Source organism: Sceloporus occidentalis, unplaced genomic scaffold (genome assembly GCF_023333645.1).
Source record: "Sceloporus occidentalis isolate IW3139 unplaced genomic scaffold, rSceOcc1.0.p SCAF_5, whole genome shotgun sequence".
Classification (NCBI taxonomy): Eukaryota; Metazoa; Chordata; class Lepidosauria; order Squamata; family Phrynosomatidae; genus Sceloporus; species Sceloporus occidentalis.
The window spans coordinates 49,977,633-49,994,981 of record NW_028316985.1 but is presented as its reverse complement, the minus strand read 5'-3'; the positions used below and the strand labels follow the sequence as shown (position 1 = coordinate 49,994,981).

The 17,349-nt window shown below is 41.6% G+C and overlaps 1 protein-coding gene across 3 annotated transcripts in view; it reads right to left on the bottom strand.

Moving 5' to 3' along the window:
• LOC149312139 (liprin-alpha-2) overlaps window positions 1–4,978 on the bottom strand; it is a 318,268-nt gene extending 313,290 nt beyond the window's left edge. For all 3 annotated transcript variants that reach the window (XM_089524024.1, XM_089524025.1, XM_089524026.1), the window contains exon 1: window positions 4,765–4,978. The gene's annotated coding sequence lies outside the window, so the exon portion shown is untranslated. The remainder of the gene's footprint in view (window positions 1–4,764) is intronic.
• Between the last annotated feature and the right edge of the window lie 12,371 nt (window positions 4,979–17,349).

Sequence of the window (17,349 nt, the reverse complement as noted above, 5' to 3'; positions counted from 1 at the left end):
AAAACTCTGGATTTATTTGCTATAAAAATCATTTTAATGGTGCTGCTTGGATCTTAATAATGGGAAAAATAAAGTGGCATTTTAATTTTCTGTGGCCATTTGCTTTCTTCCTTTTGGTACTGGCAAATGAAATTAAAATATAAAAATAAGTCACTAAGAAACTGAGTGTGATATGACATAGAAGTTGAGCATTTGCAGTAGCTCACAAATGAACTAATCATAAGAATTCAGGACTGTAATATGAGCATCTATTCTACTCCAATTAGTTCTCATTGGCCTGTTACAGACAGCCAAAATAAAGCTGCTTCGAGTCACTTTGGAGGTAAGGTGTTTCAATGATGCATGCATCCTAAGAGTCCAGAAGCCACACCAAAGCCACGTTCCAGTCTGGAGCATGGCTTTGGTGCGACTTCTGGACTCTTAGGACACATGCATCATTGAAACACCATACCTCCACTGTGACTCGAAGCAGCTTTATTTTGGCTGTCTGTAACAGGCCATTGACTGCAAATCTCATGGAACTAATGTCTCAAGCACAAAGTTTAGCCTTTGGAAGCCACAGAGGTCATGTTTTGGGGTGCAAGTTCAGTGATCTTGAGTCAAGCATAAAATTTGGATTTTGAGATTCAATTTGGCTGGATTGCATTTACAGTGCAAGATTTTAAGATAAAAATTTCAAAATGACCATCCTCCTCCCAGTTTCTTCTGGTCTGCATATATCAGCTGTGCCATTTCTGGAGGTATTGACATTACTAAGATGTGATATGATAGCCCTTTATAAGTATCCAAAGGGGTGTCATATTGAGGATGGTGCAAGTTTATTTTCTGCTGCTCCAGAGAATAGGACCTGGAACAATGGATGCAAGCTACAGGAAAAAAGATTCCACCTAAACATGAGGAGGAAGATCTTGACAGTAAGAGCTGTTCAACAGTGGAACCCAGTCCCTTAGAGTATGGTGGACTCTCCTTCTTTAGAGGTCTTTAAACATAGACTGGATGGCCACCAGGGATGCTTTGATTGTGGGTTTCTACATGGCAGGGAGTTGAACAGGATGGACTTTGTGGTCTCTTCCAACTCTTTGGTTCTATGATTCTACTATAAATAGCAGGATCCAAAAAACCAAAGCCAGCATGGTGAGCACTGGACTTTGACTCTGGAGACCAGGATTTGATTCCCCACTAGGCTATGGAAACCCATTGTGTGACCATTCTCAGCACGAGAAAACCCCATAATAGGTTTGTTTTAGGGTCACCATAAGTTGAAAATGACTTGAAGGTACAAAACAACAACAAAATTCAAACATTAATATCTTGACATTAGTGAACTTTGTGTTGGACTAAATCAGTGGCTATAATATCTATACTAACACCAAACTTTAATAACTGATTATTGCTATTTCGTATTGTAGCCAATATAGCTCTGCCCATGCACAAGATGGAAATATCAGCAGGGTTGATCAAACACACGGCTGGGATGGAGGGAGAACAATGCCAAAAACATCTGAGGACTGAGTCTGCTTAGTGGACACAGAACATGGAATGCTTGTTGAAATTCAGAATTAAAAAAACAAGAAGGGAGAGAAATGGAGAGGAGTATCCTAGAAATAGGCATGGTTGGCAGGCTGAAATCCAAAATAATAATGCACCCCACTGCAGTCTTTGGTTGTGGGTCCCATTTTCCTGGGAAATATTTCAAATTTTCTACACTAGTGGTCCTTACAGTCCAACCAAATAAACTCCAGTTGATACTCAATTCAGGGCCTCAAGAAGCTGGGTTATTCAAACAAAGCTTGGAAGTAATATGTTGCAAGTAACAACATTCTCTGTAAGCATGTTACTTTGGAGGATAAAACACCCATAAACCTATTTCTTTGTGAAGTAAAATAACTAGTAGCACTAAGGTCTTCCATAAATGAGTAATATTCACTCATTATTTTATCTCCATACCTTGGCAGGGCAAATTGCTTTGGACAGCATTTTGAGGTGGAAATTTTTTTTTTCCTGTTTTGGACCATTTGCTTACTTTTTTGTATTTGTTTTGCAAGACATAGAACAAATATGTAACAAATGAGAAAAAAGCAATAACAGCAACAACTCCATTTAAAAATAACTTTTCACATTCTGTTGTCAGAGAAGCAGCATTTAATTCTTTTTGACTAGAAATTCCAGAAATTGCACCTGCGATATTCTGTAGACCACATGTGCATTGTATTAAAGAGCTATGACCCCCTTTTCAGAATATGGTCTCCTGCTATCCATTACATAAAAGTGCAATTTAGGATAACCGTCTTTGATATAAAAGTGATTTTACTAAACAAATTTTACTTCCTTATCAAAACAATTTTTTTTAGAACATTAATGTAAACTTTTAGCATGGTGTGCAACTCATGTCATTGGTAATCCTACAATACAAGTACTAAAATTATCATTATGGCCTATAACCCCAGTATAGAATTCCATATGCCTAAATGATCTGGAATTAAAGCAACTCTCATGTCTTATACTGTATATACTCATGTATAAGTCTAGAAATTTAGGTTAAAAAATTGACCCGAAAAACCTGGGTTGACTTATCCATGGGTCAATGTTAAGTACTATATTTTAACTCATATATATATGGTGAAAAGCAAGAGTTTAATCTGCCCTGGAAGCAACGACCCCCTTCTAGTCTCTCATCCATCCAGCCTTTAGTATGAGCATATTAGTATGCTGGAATTTTGTAAGTTCTTCGGGATTGTTTTCCTTTGCTTCATCCACTTTAGATCCTTTATTACAGGTCCCTAGGTTTTACCCTTGACTTATCCACAGTACATACCAAAATCCATAATTTTGGCCCCAAAACCTGCCATTGACTTATCTATGAGGTTGAGTTATAGTCGAGTATATACAGTAGTTAGTGAAATAAAGATATAATTACATCGTACACACATCCATTCCAGACTAGAAATCATTATAGACTGGATTTTTTTTGTTATTTCAGATGCGCAGAAGACAACGTTTTCTTTTAAGTTGACCTTTTATCCTAAATTGAGGTGGGGCCTGTGGCCCTTCAGATGTTGTTAGACTCCAACTCCCATCAGCCCCCCCAGCCAAGGAGTTCAGTGGCTGAGAGTCATGAGGCCTACTGTCCTACAACTGGAGGGCTATAGATGTTCCACCTTTGCTCTAAAGCAGCCCTGCACAACATAAGGCCCGAGGGCCAGATGCAGCCTGCCAAAGGATGTGGAATAACCTCAAGGCTCCTCTGCTGCTCAGCCTTCTTCTGAGGAGGGCCAGGCAGCAGAGGAGGAGGATGGGCAAATATTTGCCCTACAAGGCTCCCCCTGCTGCTTGGCTTTCTCTTGAGGAAAGGCCCAGGCAGAAGAGGAGGGTGGAATTAAAATGAATAATTATTAATTAATAATATCAATATTTTAATTAATTAATTAATTAATATTGATTTAAAACCTATATGCTGCCCAAAGAAGTTAACCTGTTTTATTTGGCCCCTTCCTACTGCCAGGTTGGGCAGGGCTGCTCAAAAGCATTCCAGCCAGAGGAGGAAGAACAAACCCACAACTTTGATCAGCAGCAAGGCAAGGCAAGTTCTCCTTTTCCCTCTGACCCCACCCACTGCCTTCTGCTCCCAAACGCTTCAGGTAAAAATGAAAATGAAAAGCCCTGAAACCAGATGAGCCACGTTAATTCTGCTCCACAGGTCGCTTAAGTTTGTTCCCTGGCTGCTCCTGAATGGGCTTTCTCTTGCTGCAAAGCCAGAAGATGGGGAGCACCTGGCCAAGAAGACCAGCCCTGGCAGCTCAACAAAAGGGCTCCTGCTCAGGCAGAGGCACTTCACCTTCAGCCTCCTGCTTTCAGAGGAGATTTTTCCCCTAACATATATACTCTGTGTGTGTATATGTATGTCTACACAAAGAGAGAGAGAGAGAGAAAATGGTGACTACGTGGCACACACACACACACACACAGAGTGGAAACAATGCAGTTTTGACACCGCTTTAACTGCCATGGCTCCATCCTACGGAATCCAGGGATTTGTAGTTTTGGGAGGCACACCCACACTTTGGCAGGGAAGGCTAAGGACCTTGTCAAAACTGCAAATCCCAGGATTCCAAAATTTTTTTTAAAAAATGGAGCTATATCATTCAAAGTGGTGTCAGCCTTTAAAGTCGTGCTCCAACAAACGCCCATTCCCAGAATGCCATAGCATGGAGCCAGGGCAGTTAAAAGCGGTGCCAACCCGGGTTATCCCTCACGTGTGGACGCAGCCTGCCAGTCACCCTTTTCCTCCCTCCCTCCTCTCCTTTTCCACCTTTCCTGCGGTTTCCTCCTTTCCCTCCTTCCCCTTTCCACCTTTCCTCCCCTCCTCCTCTTCCTTCGCTCTCAGCTCCACCTCACTTCACCCGCCAAGAGCAATGCCAACAGGAGGAAAATCCGTGCCATTGTCTGCCTTGGCACCGCATGCCTCTTCTGTTCCCCCTCCTAGTTAACCCCTTCCCTCCCTCTTCCCTCCCTCTTTCTCTCTGGGCTGTGAGAAGCCCTCTATTAGAACTGTTCTTATTTTTAAGAACAAGAAGCCTGTCTCTATTCCGAGACTTCCAGGGGTTGAAGAAGGAAAGGCTTTCCCAGCCCCATCTGGCGCCCCTTTCTCTCAGGTCCTTCTCCTCCTCAGAGGCACCTCCAAAATTGCCTCAGGGACAAGTTGACTTCCCAAGAAGGCAAAACCTCCAGGCTAGAAAATGGTGGTGGTTGCAAAGAAAATGATACCTAAGGCTTGGTCTTCTTCTTCTTCTTCTTCCCCAGTCTTCAAGGAACAAGTGCCAACCGCAGTCTCTCAAGCCCTCTTTTCCCTTCCAAGGGATGGAGGGAAGGATGGAGAGATGGATGGAGGGCTTCTTGGCTCCCTCACACTCACACACTCTCTCTCACACTCACACACATCCACAACTGCCTCACTGCTGGAGGAGAAGCCCCCCAAAGCAGCAGCAGCAGCAGCCCCCCCAAAGCCAGCCAAGCCCCACAGTCCTGCCCCGGGGGACCCTCAGCATCTTCTCCCTTCACTTCCTCGGCTGCTGCCCAAACCTGGCAACCTCCAGGAGGGGAGGGAAAATGGCATATTACAATATATTTTTTGCTTTGGGAAGCAGAGCTCGGTTGAGACCATTGTGAGGAGGAGGAGGGGGAGAAAGAGGCGGCTCTTAAAGCTCCAGCAGCCCTTTGCAAAAAGAGAGCTATGTGTATATGTGTGTGTATGCGCATATATATATATATAGCAGCTGTCACTTTGGAAAGTTTGCTCACACACATATATATATGCAGATGGAGAGACACAGACAGACAGACGTAGTGGTTTCAAATATTTTGAAAAACCCAGTGGATATGGAGGGCTGACTAATATATATATATATATATATATATATATATATTGCAGCTATCACTCTGTAAAGCTCTTGCATATAATATTTTGAAGTATTGTCAGGCCATGGATGCTTGAATCCATGGATAATATGGAGGATTGACTATATATACATATATGTTACAGCTATCACTATGTAAAATTCACGCATATATATATATATATATATATATATACACACACACGCACACACACATATATGTATGTGTAATATATATATGCACAACCTTTACATAGTGATAGCTATAATACACACACACACACACACACACATATGGAGTGGTTTCAAATATTTTGAAATGTTGCCAAGCCATGGATGCTTGAATCCATGGATAAAAAAAATCCATGGATATGGAGGGTGTGTGTATATAATATTACACACACACACACACACACACACACACACAGAGTCAGCCCTCTATAGCCATGGATTTTTTTTATCTACAGATTCAAGCATCCACAGATTGAAAATAGTTCAAAAGAGATACACATTCCCAAAAGCAAACCTTCATTCTGCCATTTTCTATAGGGGACACATTTTACTATACCTTTGTATTTAATGGGACTTGAGTATCCATGGATTTTGGAGGTGGATGGAGGGAACCAAACCATACCTGATAACAAGAGCACACTGTATATACATAAACACACACACACACATGTTTCTGGGCTGGGAAAGATTAAGAAGGGTGGGTGCGAGAAGGGATTTTGCTTTTCTTGGAATTAAACTTTGCAGTGTGACAGCTGGAAATAGCCTCTTCTTGGCCTGGTCTATCTTGGGAGGAAAAACCCAAACAGCCTGTACACAATAAAAAATAAAAGAGAAAGATATAAATAGTGAGTGGCCTATACAGGGTCTTTCTCTTTCAGAGGAGGGACTCTTCATCCATCCCTCTCAGTCTATGGAAGGTAGTTTACCAGGGCACAGCATACTTGAGATTTGCACAGCTTTTCATACAGCTGCCATATGCTTGCTGCTCAGAAGAAGCAGTGGTTTCACCTTAACAGGGCTTTACCCAGAAATAAGCCCCACTGAGTTCAATGGGACTTGCGACTCTCAGGCCTCAGTAGAAGGAAATCAGAGATAAGGGTGGCTAAAGTAGACTGTTTTACCCAAGATCTTAAATGTATATTTCCATGGTAATGGTCATCAGGTGTATGCCTTGATGAAGGAATACTCCCTGTTTTGATTTACAAGTCTCTTGGTAAAAGCCCTTCTTTCACCATCTTCTTCTCAACACACCTATTACAAGCCACATCTGGTTGTTTACTAGAGTGTCTTTTTTGAGTGTTAGACTGGGATCCTGGGTTTGAATCTCCTCTCGGCCCTGGACACCCACTTTGTGCAAGTCACACTCTCTCAGCCTCAGAGGAAAGAAAAGGCAAAAACGCCTCTGAATTAGAAGAAGTGGCCCTGCCTTGATGGAGGACACTCCCTGAGAACAGAAAGAGAACAGAAATCATACAAGAATTGGTTTCATGTATCATAGTCTATATTATGCCATTTTTATATAAGCATCACTATGTGCATAATATAGCATCCTTATCTTATAATGGGGTTTCCTTGGAGAGGCTTATCACAGGGTTTCCTTGGTGAGAGTTGTTCAGAGGAGGTATGCCCTGAGGCTGAGAGGATGTGATTTGCCCAAGGTCATCCAGTGAGTTTCATGGCCGAGCTGAGATTCGAACCCTGCTCTACAGCAGTGGTTCTGAACCTTTGGTCCTCTAGATTTTTTGAGACGTCAACTCCCAGAATTACTGATCAATTAGCATACTGAGTGGGACTTCTGGGAATTGAAGTCCAAACCATCTGGAGGCACAAAGGTTGAGAACCACTGCTCTACAGAGTCACAGTCCAACACTTTAAACCACTATGCCAGGCTGGCTCTCTCTAGTGAGTTGATCCCATGCCCAAAGGAGTCTCTTCTAAGGCTCCCTTGTTGTAGATTTTGTGTGCCTGCAAGTCATTTCTGACTTAAGAGGAGGTTTTGCTTTTGCTTTCTTAAGAGGCTGAGAGAGTGTGACTTGCCCAAGGTCACCCAGTGGGTTTCCAAGGCTGAGATGAGATTGGTATCAACCCAACACTCAAAGTTAAATAACCAAATGTCGCTTGTAATGGATGTGTTTCTGCTCGAATACAAGAAACCAGGGCAGAAAAGGTCTGCTCGACAGATGGCACAGGCCGCTCCTGGAGCAGCCTCTACCATCTTCCTAGCCAAGGACATAAAAGCTCTTAATAATAATAATAATAATAATAATAATAATAATAAAGTTTTATTTATATGCCACCTTTCCCGTAGGATCAAGGCGACTCACAACATTAGATAAAACACAACATACAATTAAAATACTTCCCATTAATTACCTCCTCCCCAAGCTTACCACATTAAAATATTATCAAACAATCAACAATTAAAATTAAAACAATTAAACATTTAAAATAGATTAATAATCAAGCCAGTCAGAGACAAAGGCAAAGGGATGGGCAGTTTGGGTGTTCTTATAATGGTCTATATTCATGGACGAATAAGCTCCTAACTTGCAAAGCTCCAGGAGGAGTGTTTCTCTGGCACTCTTTCTGCTTCTTCTCCTTGCCTGGCTGGGGTTTCCCCTGGAAGCGACTGCAGTGGTTTCCACCAAGCCTTAAATAAATTCTGAAGTAATCGCGTCGGCTTCTCTCTGCCTCACGCACAGAAGAGACAGTTCAGGCAGTTCCCCAGATGCTGCCTCTGATGCTGCTGATGCTGCTGCCTTTGCACAGCTCTCCCGGCCTTTCATTTTTCTCTGCCATGCACAACCCTCACCCTCCCAAAGGACAACGTAAGGCAAGAGAGTTATTATTAGAGGAAAGACACCAAGGCAAGAAGCAGGAGTCAACAGCCAGCATATTTTCCTTCTTGCTTTCCATTCAGCTTTTTCTAGCTGAAGATACCTAGCTGTCTCCGTCTAGGTCACACCCTTCTTTTGCTTTGCCCACATTTCTCTGGGTGTTGATGTACTCTTTCAATCCTTGTTCTTGTTGTTGTATGTCTTCAAGTCCTTTCTGATTTATGGCAAGGCAAGCCTTTCAGAGGAGGCATGCAGGGGTACATGTGTTGGCCATTTAACAAATGCAAACAAAAATCCATCCATGAGACTTTTATATGCCAACCAAGATGCACAATAGACTTGTCACAAGCTTTCAAATCTCCATGGGCTTCTTTATCAAGTGAGATGTCACAAACCTTTTAGAGGAGGTTTGCCATTGCCATCCTCTGAGGCTGAGACAATGTGACTCACCCAAGGTCACCAGGTGGGTTTCATCATGGCCAAGCTGGGAACTGAACCCTGGACTCCACCACATCCCTACTCAGGCACACAGTTAGCTTGACCAGGCCATGTGCTGTTGTAGTCAAAACAGAAACACAAGAGTTTGCTAGTATAAAGTGGTTGTGACACCATGGTGATCTCCAAACTGTGCCCTTTAAGGGATTTTGGACTTCAGCTCCCAGAAGCCTCAGCCATGTTGGCCAATAGTCTGGTATTCTGGGAGCTGAAGTCTAAAATCTCTTAAAGGGCACAGTTTGGGGATTACTGGTGTAAATGAATGAATAATACAGTGGTACCCCGGGATACGAATTGATCGCGTTACGAAATTTCCGGGGTACGAAAAAGTTAGATTGGAAAAAACTGTTCCGGGTAACGAAAGATTTTTCGGGTTACGAAATTCATTTCGGCGCGTTTCGGCGCGAAATTCAAATGCGAAGCGCGGCTAGCGGCTTTCCAGCGCTAACGGAAAGCCTTTTCGGGTTGCGAAATGTATCGGGTTACGAACGGCGCCGCGGAACAAATTAATTTCGTAACCCGAGGTAGCACTGTACATGCTGATCTGAAACCTTACACACACATACACACACACACACACACACACACACACACACACACACACTGCATTGGGGGATTACAACCACTTGCAGTTGATAACTTCCAAGTTGGTGGGGTAGTGCACCTCTTTCAGTCTTAGTCTGAATTCAAAAATAGACATTTAAATTGCACCACTCTGTCCTTAGAATAACTTCAGCACTATGGATAGTTCCTTTAAAATTGAAACTGAACTGTGAATTCACCATCTAACTAACATAGAGCTATCCCTTTTGCTGACCACTCCCATCAACTTTAGCCAGCATAACCAAGGGTAAAAAACTATGGGAAATACACTCCAAAAACATCTGTAAGGTCATCCCTATGATGTTTGGAAGAACAACAGTCTATTACATTTACCCTCTGATAAAAGAGAAATCAGCAATAAAAGCTAGAATGACCTTCAGCAGAGCCGGCATGGTATAATGGTTTGAGCATTGGACTAGGACTCTGGAGACCAGGGTTCAAATTCCTGCTCAGCCATGGATACCTGCTGGTGACTTTGAGTCAGTCATTCTTTCAGCCTCAGCGAGAGGCAAAGGAAATCTTGCCAAGAAAATCCCGATAGGTTCACCTTAGGGGGACCATAAGTCAGAAATGACTTGAAGGCATGCAGCAACAACAATGACCTTTAGCAAAGGTGAACTAGACTTCATAGTTTTATAGACTATATTTTGACTGGTCTGGCCTTTTTTATTGAAACTCTGCCAAGTGTCAGTAGAATCTGGGCTAGCAATAAACCGGTGACCAAGGGTTATTGACAACACATCTTTTGCATATCTCTTTTTGTAGAGTTGCTGGATGTTTCATAAGTCCTGGAATAAAAAAAAATACAGATTGCCACATTCTTTGCCATTCCAAAACTGTTGGATTATTTCATTGCCAAGCTGATGTAGTAAAGAGATGTCTCATTCTTAGTAGTAAAGAAATGTCTCATTCTTTGGGAGCTACCCAGCAGCAAACAGCTTGTCATTACATACTGCAACTTAATACAACCAGCCGATGCCACCTTACTTCTACTCATCTAATAGCTACCACCCATCATTTCATTCAGTCATTTCTAAAATGTTATATATGTTCCACTAGTGGTACTGCTTGCCATGAAGGCTAAGTCACAACATAGTATGACAAAATGATCCTGCCTAATTTCCCAGTTGGCTAGTATACAAATGTATTCTTTCATCTTATAAAAAGTCATCACTAGCAGATAATCTGGAAGTCAGTTGCAATGTCTTATATTCTAGGTTTGCTTGTGTGTATGTTTTTTAAAGCATGCTGTTGGACACAAAATGTGCAGTTAGAAAAGCGATAGATGTGCATTTGGAAAACTGAAGAAAAAAATGATATTGTGGATGCATATTTATTAAGAAAGTACATATCAGTCACCATCCCCTGTGGAGAAATAGCCAGTGATAACAACGTATAGGCAATGACTCTTTGTGTTTGTTCCACTTTTTAATGTAGAGTGTCTGACAGGACAGTTGTGCAATTCTTAAATCTGCTTGAGGAAAAAACTCTGCATTTTCCTGACTTCTAACAGAATCCACATCTTCCATTACACCTTGTTTCTTTCCTGGCCAGGCTGTCAGAAAAGGTAGTTCCTTTAGCTTTATCTCCTCTTGTCTGTGGGCAGCCCTTCCATATGTTAAAATATAATAATCCCATGCTGATTATCTCTATTTAAAAATGAACTATACAGCAGCTTTTATACTTGTCCTGAGCCCTCTTCATTTTTGTTTTCTAACCCAGAACATCAAGTGTCAGTAAATGAGAGCAAATCACCCTTTTAATTTCTCACAGTGGCCATGACATAACATCATGCTGGAACATTGTGAAACAATGAGAGATGTGGCTTGGCCCATCTGCCCAGATTGACAAAAGTGGCAACACATCAGAAGATACCAGGGACACTTCAAAGCTGGCCCTGTCCTTCTCTGTGGAACTCATAAAAATTGCCTTTTAGATTACAGGGGAAAAGAAACAAATGGCTGCTAGAACAAATCAAGCCTGATCTCTCCCTAGAAGCCAAGATGCCTAAGCGGCGAAACAGATCACCCTGAAGGAGCAGCTTGAAGCTGCCCCTGAGAAAACCAAATTGGGGCCAGGTCAACCACATGCTGCATCCCCAATCCACCTTTTTGACAGCCCAAAAAGAAGCATGAATTATTGCTCCTTTTTGTACTAGTAAAAAGCTGGCTTTTCCCACCCACTGTGGCTTTATGGCATTCCTGCAGCATGTGGCATGTAAATTCCATGCTACCAGAGTGCCCAAAAGCTGGCCCATGTCTGGACATCCAGGCAGTATTAAACTGGCTTCCAGGTGTCTTGGGGCATGTGTCATCTGTATGCCACACCTCCAGGCCAGCTGGAGGCTGTTGTACTTTGGCTGCATCATGAGAATGCATGACTCACTAGAAAAGATATAGTGCTTGGAAAGGTGGACTTCAATAGGAAAAGAGAAAAATTGCCTACCAGATGAACAGACTCAATCAAGGAGGCCATGACTCTGAGTCTACCAGATCTGAGCAGAGCTGTTGAAGATAGGTGTCTTTGAGGTGTCTCATTCACAGGGTCTCTATGAGTTGAGGTCAACTGGAAGGCAGCGAACAAAAAAATGCATTATTTAGGACTGGGCTGCTTGTCTCAGCAAGTCATTAGGAGCAACAGACCAAAGTAGTAATAATAGTCATGTATAACTTTTATAATTACTTTTGTAATAACTTTGGAATTAGGTTAGGCATCATTATAAGTGCCGAATGGAAGGCTTCTATTTCTTTGCTTTATTAAAAAGACCATGTGAGGCAAGAGAGAAGATTCCCAGAAGTGAACAAATGATCTCTCCTTAACTCCTCAAGCAATAAAAATGGCTTGAATCAAGCATGGAAAAACATGGCCAAATATCACAGTGCAGCTCTCTCCATTCCAGTGCTGTCTGGCTATCTCTCAGTATTTGCACATTCTACCATGCATACCACAGCCAAATTTCCCAGACTAGTGCCTTCTGATGTCTTAGATTACAACTTCTAATATGCCCAGCTATTTGACCATGCTGGCTGGGAGTGATGGGAGCTGTAGTCCATGATGTTGAAACTGTTTGAAAAATATACAGAAATACCTAGAGCATTATAGTCACACAGAGAAGGAAAACTTCAGATATTGCTGGGCTACAACTCCCTCAATTACTAATCATTAGTTATACTGGTTAAGACTTCCCGGATTTGTGGTCTAGTAACATCTAGAGGGCTGCAGTTACCCACATTCGAGTCTAGTATACAGATATCTGCAGCATATCAAGTGGTTTATCTACCTTGCAGAGTTGTTGTCCATGGAATCTTTCAAAATCAGATTGTGCAAATAGGGTTTAATTGCAAGAAAGTTCCAGTTTTCATTCATGGCTACATGCTTGGCAAGAGCTAGGGTATGATCTTAAGGTCCATCCATTTTGCCCTACTACATGGATAGTCTATATATCTAAGCTGCGTGAGTGTAGTAACTGCAGTAGTAACATAACTATAATATAGTGTTATAGCAATGGAAATGCCAGTAATAGTTCTTTAACAAAATTAAAAGTATAATATGCCATAATAGTATGCATAAATAATTTTGCATATTATGCATTTGTTACTCATTTTTTAGATATGATTAAGGTAGCTTTGTAGCTGTCCCTTCTGGTGACTCTGCCAATCCCAGCTTCTTATTGGATACTCTAGGGCAAGAAAGAGTTAGTTTTCTGTGGCAGCTGAACTTTGCCTGAGCAACATGATGATCTGAGTGTTAGTGCCTTCCTTCATCTTTGATTACTTTCATAATTTGTTCTATGGCTCAGACATGTGGTTGTCTTCATGACACTGATGTTGATTCTGATCAACATATACACCATGATGATTGGCTTGTTCTATTACTTCTGTTGCTTTAAAAATTAATTTTTCCCCTCAAATCAGGATAAATCTTTCTCCCCCATGGTTGAAAATTTCCAGAATTTTTCCATCTCTGTCCTTCTTATTAATAACAAAGAATATAAATGTATGGGTCAGAGTCTAAATCAGAGTTAGGTATATGTGAAGCCACTGATTTCAATTGCCTTAAATGTGTCTTTGTTCTTGGGCTTTGAGTTGCCAATTTTCATTAACTCTATGCCAGAGAAAAGAAATTAGGGGGAATGTTTGCTTCTTTCATTCAATACTTTGCATTTTCAAGCTGTGTTGTCTTTTGTTTAAGAAGTACTGCTACCATTCTGATGCTATTGCTATTCTGCATCAGTGGAATTCTTTGTAATTTAATCCAGCTCCATGCACATGAACAAACAGCCATATCACAGAATGGTCTCAAAAAACACTGGCCAATTGCATCTCCTTTCCATTCCTTGAAATGCTTACAACAAAAATAGCAGCATTTTTTTTTAAAAAAAAAAGGTCCAGATATAGCACTAATAACTACACAGGGTGTGATGCTTTGTCTGATCATCTGTAGAGAAATCCTACTAATGATATTGTGTTTACTATTAATTACTGATAGTAGGACTACAATCTTAAATTTATTAATTTAGTAAAGCACAAGTGGAATGTACAAAAGCAAGTTGCAATATGAATAGAGCTATATGCTCCATTCCACTATTTCTATAAACCCCATTTCCATGCCTCCCCCTGCAATAGCTTTCTGAAGGTGCTGAAGCTGCTCATTTGATAGTTTTCCCACTCCTTTTAGGTTTTCTTCTTATATACACATAATTTGTTTTGTACCTTTGCAAGTTGTAGCATTTCTCCAAACTTGCTGATACAACTCTCTTGGGAATGGAGTATACCAATTTGGCTAAACAAGAAATCTGCCGTGTACTGGTATGAGTTCTGGAGATCAGCGTTTGATCAGCCATGGAAACCCACTGGGTTTGTTTGGGTGAGCTACAACTCTTAGCCTCAGAAAACCCCATGACAGGTTCACCTTAGAGTCACCATAAGTCAGAAATGACTTGAAGGCACAACAATAATAACAAGAACAACCATAATATAAGAGTATGAGATCAGTATATGTATACTACACAGCTATAGCAATTTAATACCACTAGATAGCCCCCAACCCACCCACCCATCCCCAATTACAGCACTAACTACTTCACCAAAATGCAAACCACAGGAATTTCTAGTGTGGAGGCATGACAGTTAGAAGGATATGAAATTACTTTGACTATATACAAGCTCACCTCAATAAACAAATCTTATGAAAAAGAAACTCCTTTTTGCATAGTCTTTTTATGCCTGCCTAGTCTCCTTTTCCCTCCTTGTTTTCTACCTTAATGTTTTTTTAGCTGTATTGACACTGGGAAGATGGGGAAGGAGGGCTAAAGAAACATCAACATTCAGTGCTGGTTTACAGAAGCATGTCACCATGAAACAACACATAAGAGCTGAGCTGATTCTCCCCTAGTCATTCCTACTGTAACTGTGTGTACCTTCCTAAACAGGCAAGGTAATGAGCAGCTACCTCCAAAATCCTTTACTGAGCATACACAAACAGTGAATCAGATAGTAAAGGGGACAGCAAATAAGGGGCTCTACAGACCACCCCTAAGGGGATTGCGGATTGGGGCCATGGCAACCTCATGCCGTGGCCCTGATCTGGCCTTTGCAGGGGGCAAAAAGGAGCCACAAAAAGCGGCTCCTTTTTGTGTCTTACAAAGGATGCAATAGCTACGTTATCACAGCTTAGAGGTGCTCCTTCGGCACTGTGTCGTACAGATGCACCGCTGGAGGAGTGCCATGATGCTGTGTGCCATGTGGAGTGGTGCATGACATCGTGGAGCCCTGGGAACAGAGTCAGGGCATGAGTCATGTGGACACGACACCCCAACTCCGCCCCCAGGCTGGCCTTTCAGGCCAGTTTGAAGAGGGCCTAAACTGGAGGCTAGTGAAAGAAAAGATCATCCATCAATGCATCTTGTATGACATGCTCAAGTGATTTCTAGGAGGTTTAAAATGTTTGCTTTGTTTTTGTTTGTTTTTAACTTTTGCAAGGCTTACCTGAAAAGGTTGCTTCATTTCACATGTGCATATTGTTAATTTTGAATTAAAATGAAAATTAAAATATTGCTGAAACATGTTAAACGATGATAATGATGATGATGGTGTGTAGGAACCTATCTCTATTTTTTCTGTATTATTTCTTACTCTGGTACCAGATTTTCTGCTGGAGATGTAATGCCCAGTAATACATCTGCTTTGTTAACTGAGTTATACTTGTACTGTTGATACACTCCTAGAATAGACAGAACTAGTGTAGCATAGAGGTTTGACGAATCTGGAAGACCAGGGTTCAAATCTTCATTTTGAGTGCATTCCACTAGAAAGGCAGAAGCAGATATTTCCACAGCAGTCCCTCTTCCAGGGCAGCCAGCATGGCACAGTGGTTTCACTCTGACAGACCAGGCATCCACTTGGTCATGCACTGGACAAGTCCTTGAGAAAGTCACTCTCTCAGCCTAAAATGATAGCACTCGCCATTCTCCTCTGAATATACAGTATTTTGCCAAGAAAACCTTAGGAGAGTGTTGTCATGTTGGATTTGACCTGAACAAATATAACAATAGCAGCAGCAGCAGCAACAGCAACAACAAACTATTGAAGAGTTCTCCCAGGATGTTAATCTCTCAGCTGCATTTATTTTCATTCTTTCAGGTTTCTGCCTCAGGTTTTGCCAGAACTATGCCTGAATCTGTATGTGCAGCTATTTTTTTTCTAAAAGAGCCTTCTTCTATAAATAACACATGTTTATACAAGTTTGGTATAAGTGGGTCTTCAAATCAGCATCTTACAGCATGGGTGAGCAACATCTCAGGGTTGAGGGACCCCTGCAATCCAAAGAGGAAGCATATGATACTGCAGTTATTGCATTTGCCTCTGCTGTGATTGCTGCTGAAATATGCTCCTTATGGTGGAGGCGGTCACTGAAACAATGCTGGATCAGTAAGCACACTGACACTGTGAGCGTGACGTTTTGGGGAGATTGCACAAAATTGCTCAACAAAACCATGGGGGAACTTCAACTACCATCACCACCACTACAATGCTTTCTATTTTTAACTTATTTTGGTGTAGCAGTACTGTATTTTGTAGTCAGGCACGAGAGTACTTTGTGACTTGTTGATGCTATGTGCCTTCAGCTAATTTTCAACTTATGTCAACCCAAATCTATCATGGGGGTTTTTTTGGCAATTTTTTTCCCCAGAGAATGTGTCTTTGCCTTCATCTGAGGCTGAGAGAATGTGACTTGCCCAAGGCTGAGCAAGGATTTGTAGCCTGGTCTTCACAGTCCTACTTCAGCACTCCAACCACGTAGTAGTAGTAGTAGTTGTTGTTGTTGTTGTTGTGTGCCTTCAAGTCATTTTCAATTTATGGCCCCTAAGGTGAGCCTCTCATAGGGTTTTCTTAGCAACTTTCTTCAGATAGGGTTTGCCATTGCCATGGGTTTCCATGGCTGAATGGGGATTTGAACTTTGTTCTCCAAAGTTGTAGTCCAACACTGAAACCACTATACCATACTGGCTCTCTAAACCACTATATTACACTTGGAATCATATATCAGTGAACACAAAATGAAACATAATGGGGGGCATATAGAGGATGAGATGGTAGATGATCTTTGATTTATTGACAACAGCTAATCAGATCCATTTTAAGTGAATAAAAACTGGAAATCTACAGTTGCAAATGAAATGATTACACATTTAGCCCATAGCTGTTGCACGGGGCATTGATACAGCTGTCAAACAACCCACCTGCCACCCAACTGACTTCCATCTGCTGACAGAGCTGTAGCTGCCACCTGGAATCCATGTGGATACAGGTTCCTATGAGGTTTCCTTGCCACTTGGAATTGAAATGGGCCATCGACACCCACCCCTTGCTGGCCTTTGTCCCCAAGAGCATTTAAGGCAGACCTGGTATTTTTTACATCTTCCTTCTTTCAGATTTCTCTAAAGAATCTGTGTTGGCATCTGCAAAGATTTTTAAGTTAGAATGTTCCAGTAGGGTGAAGTTGGTCAA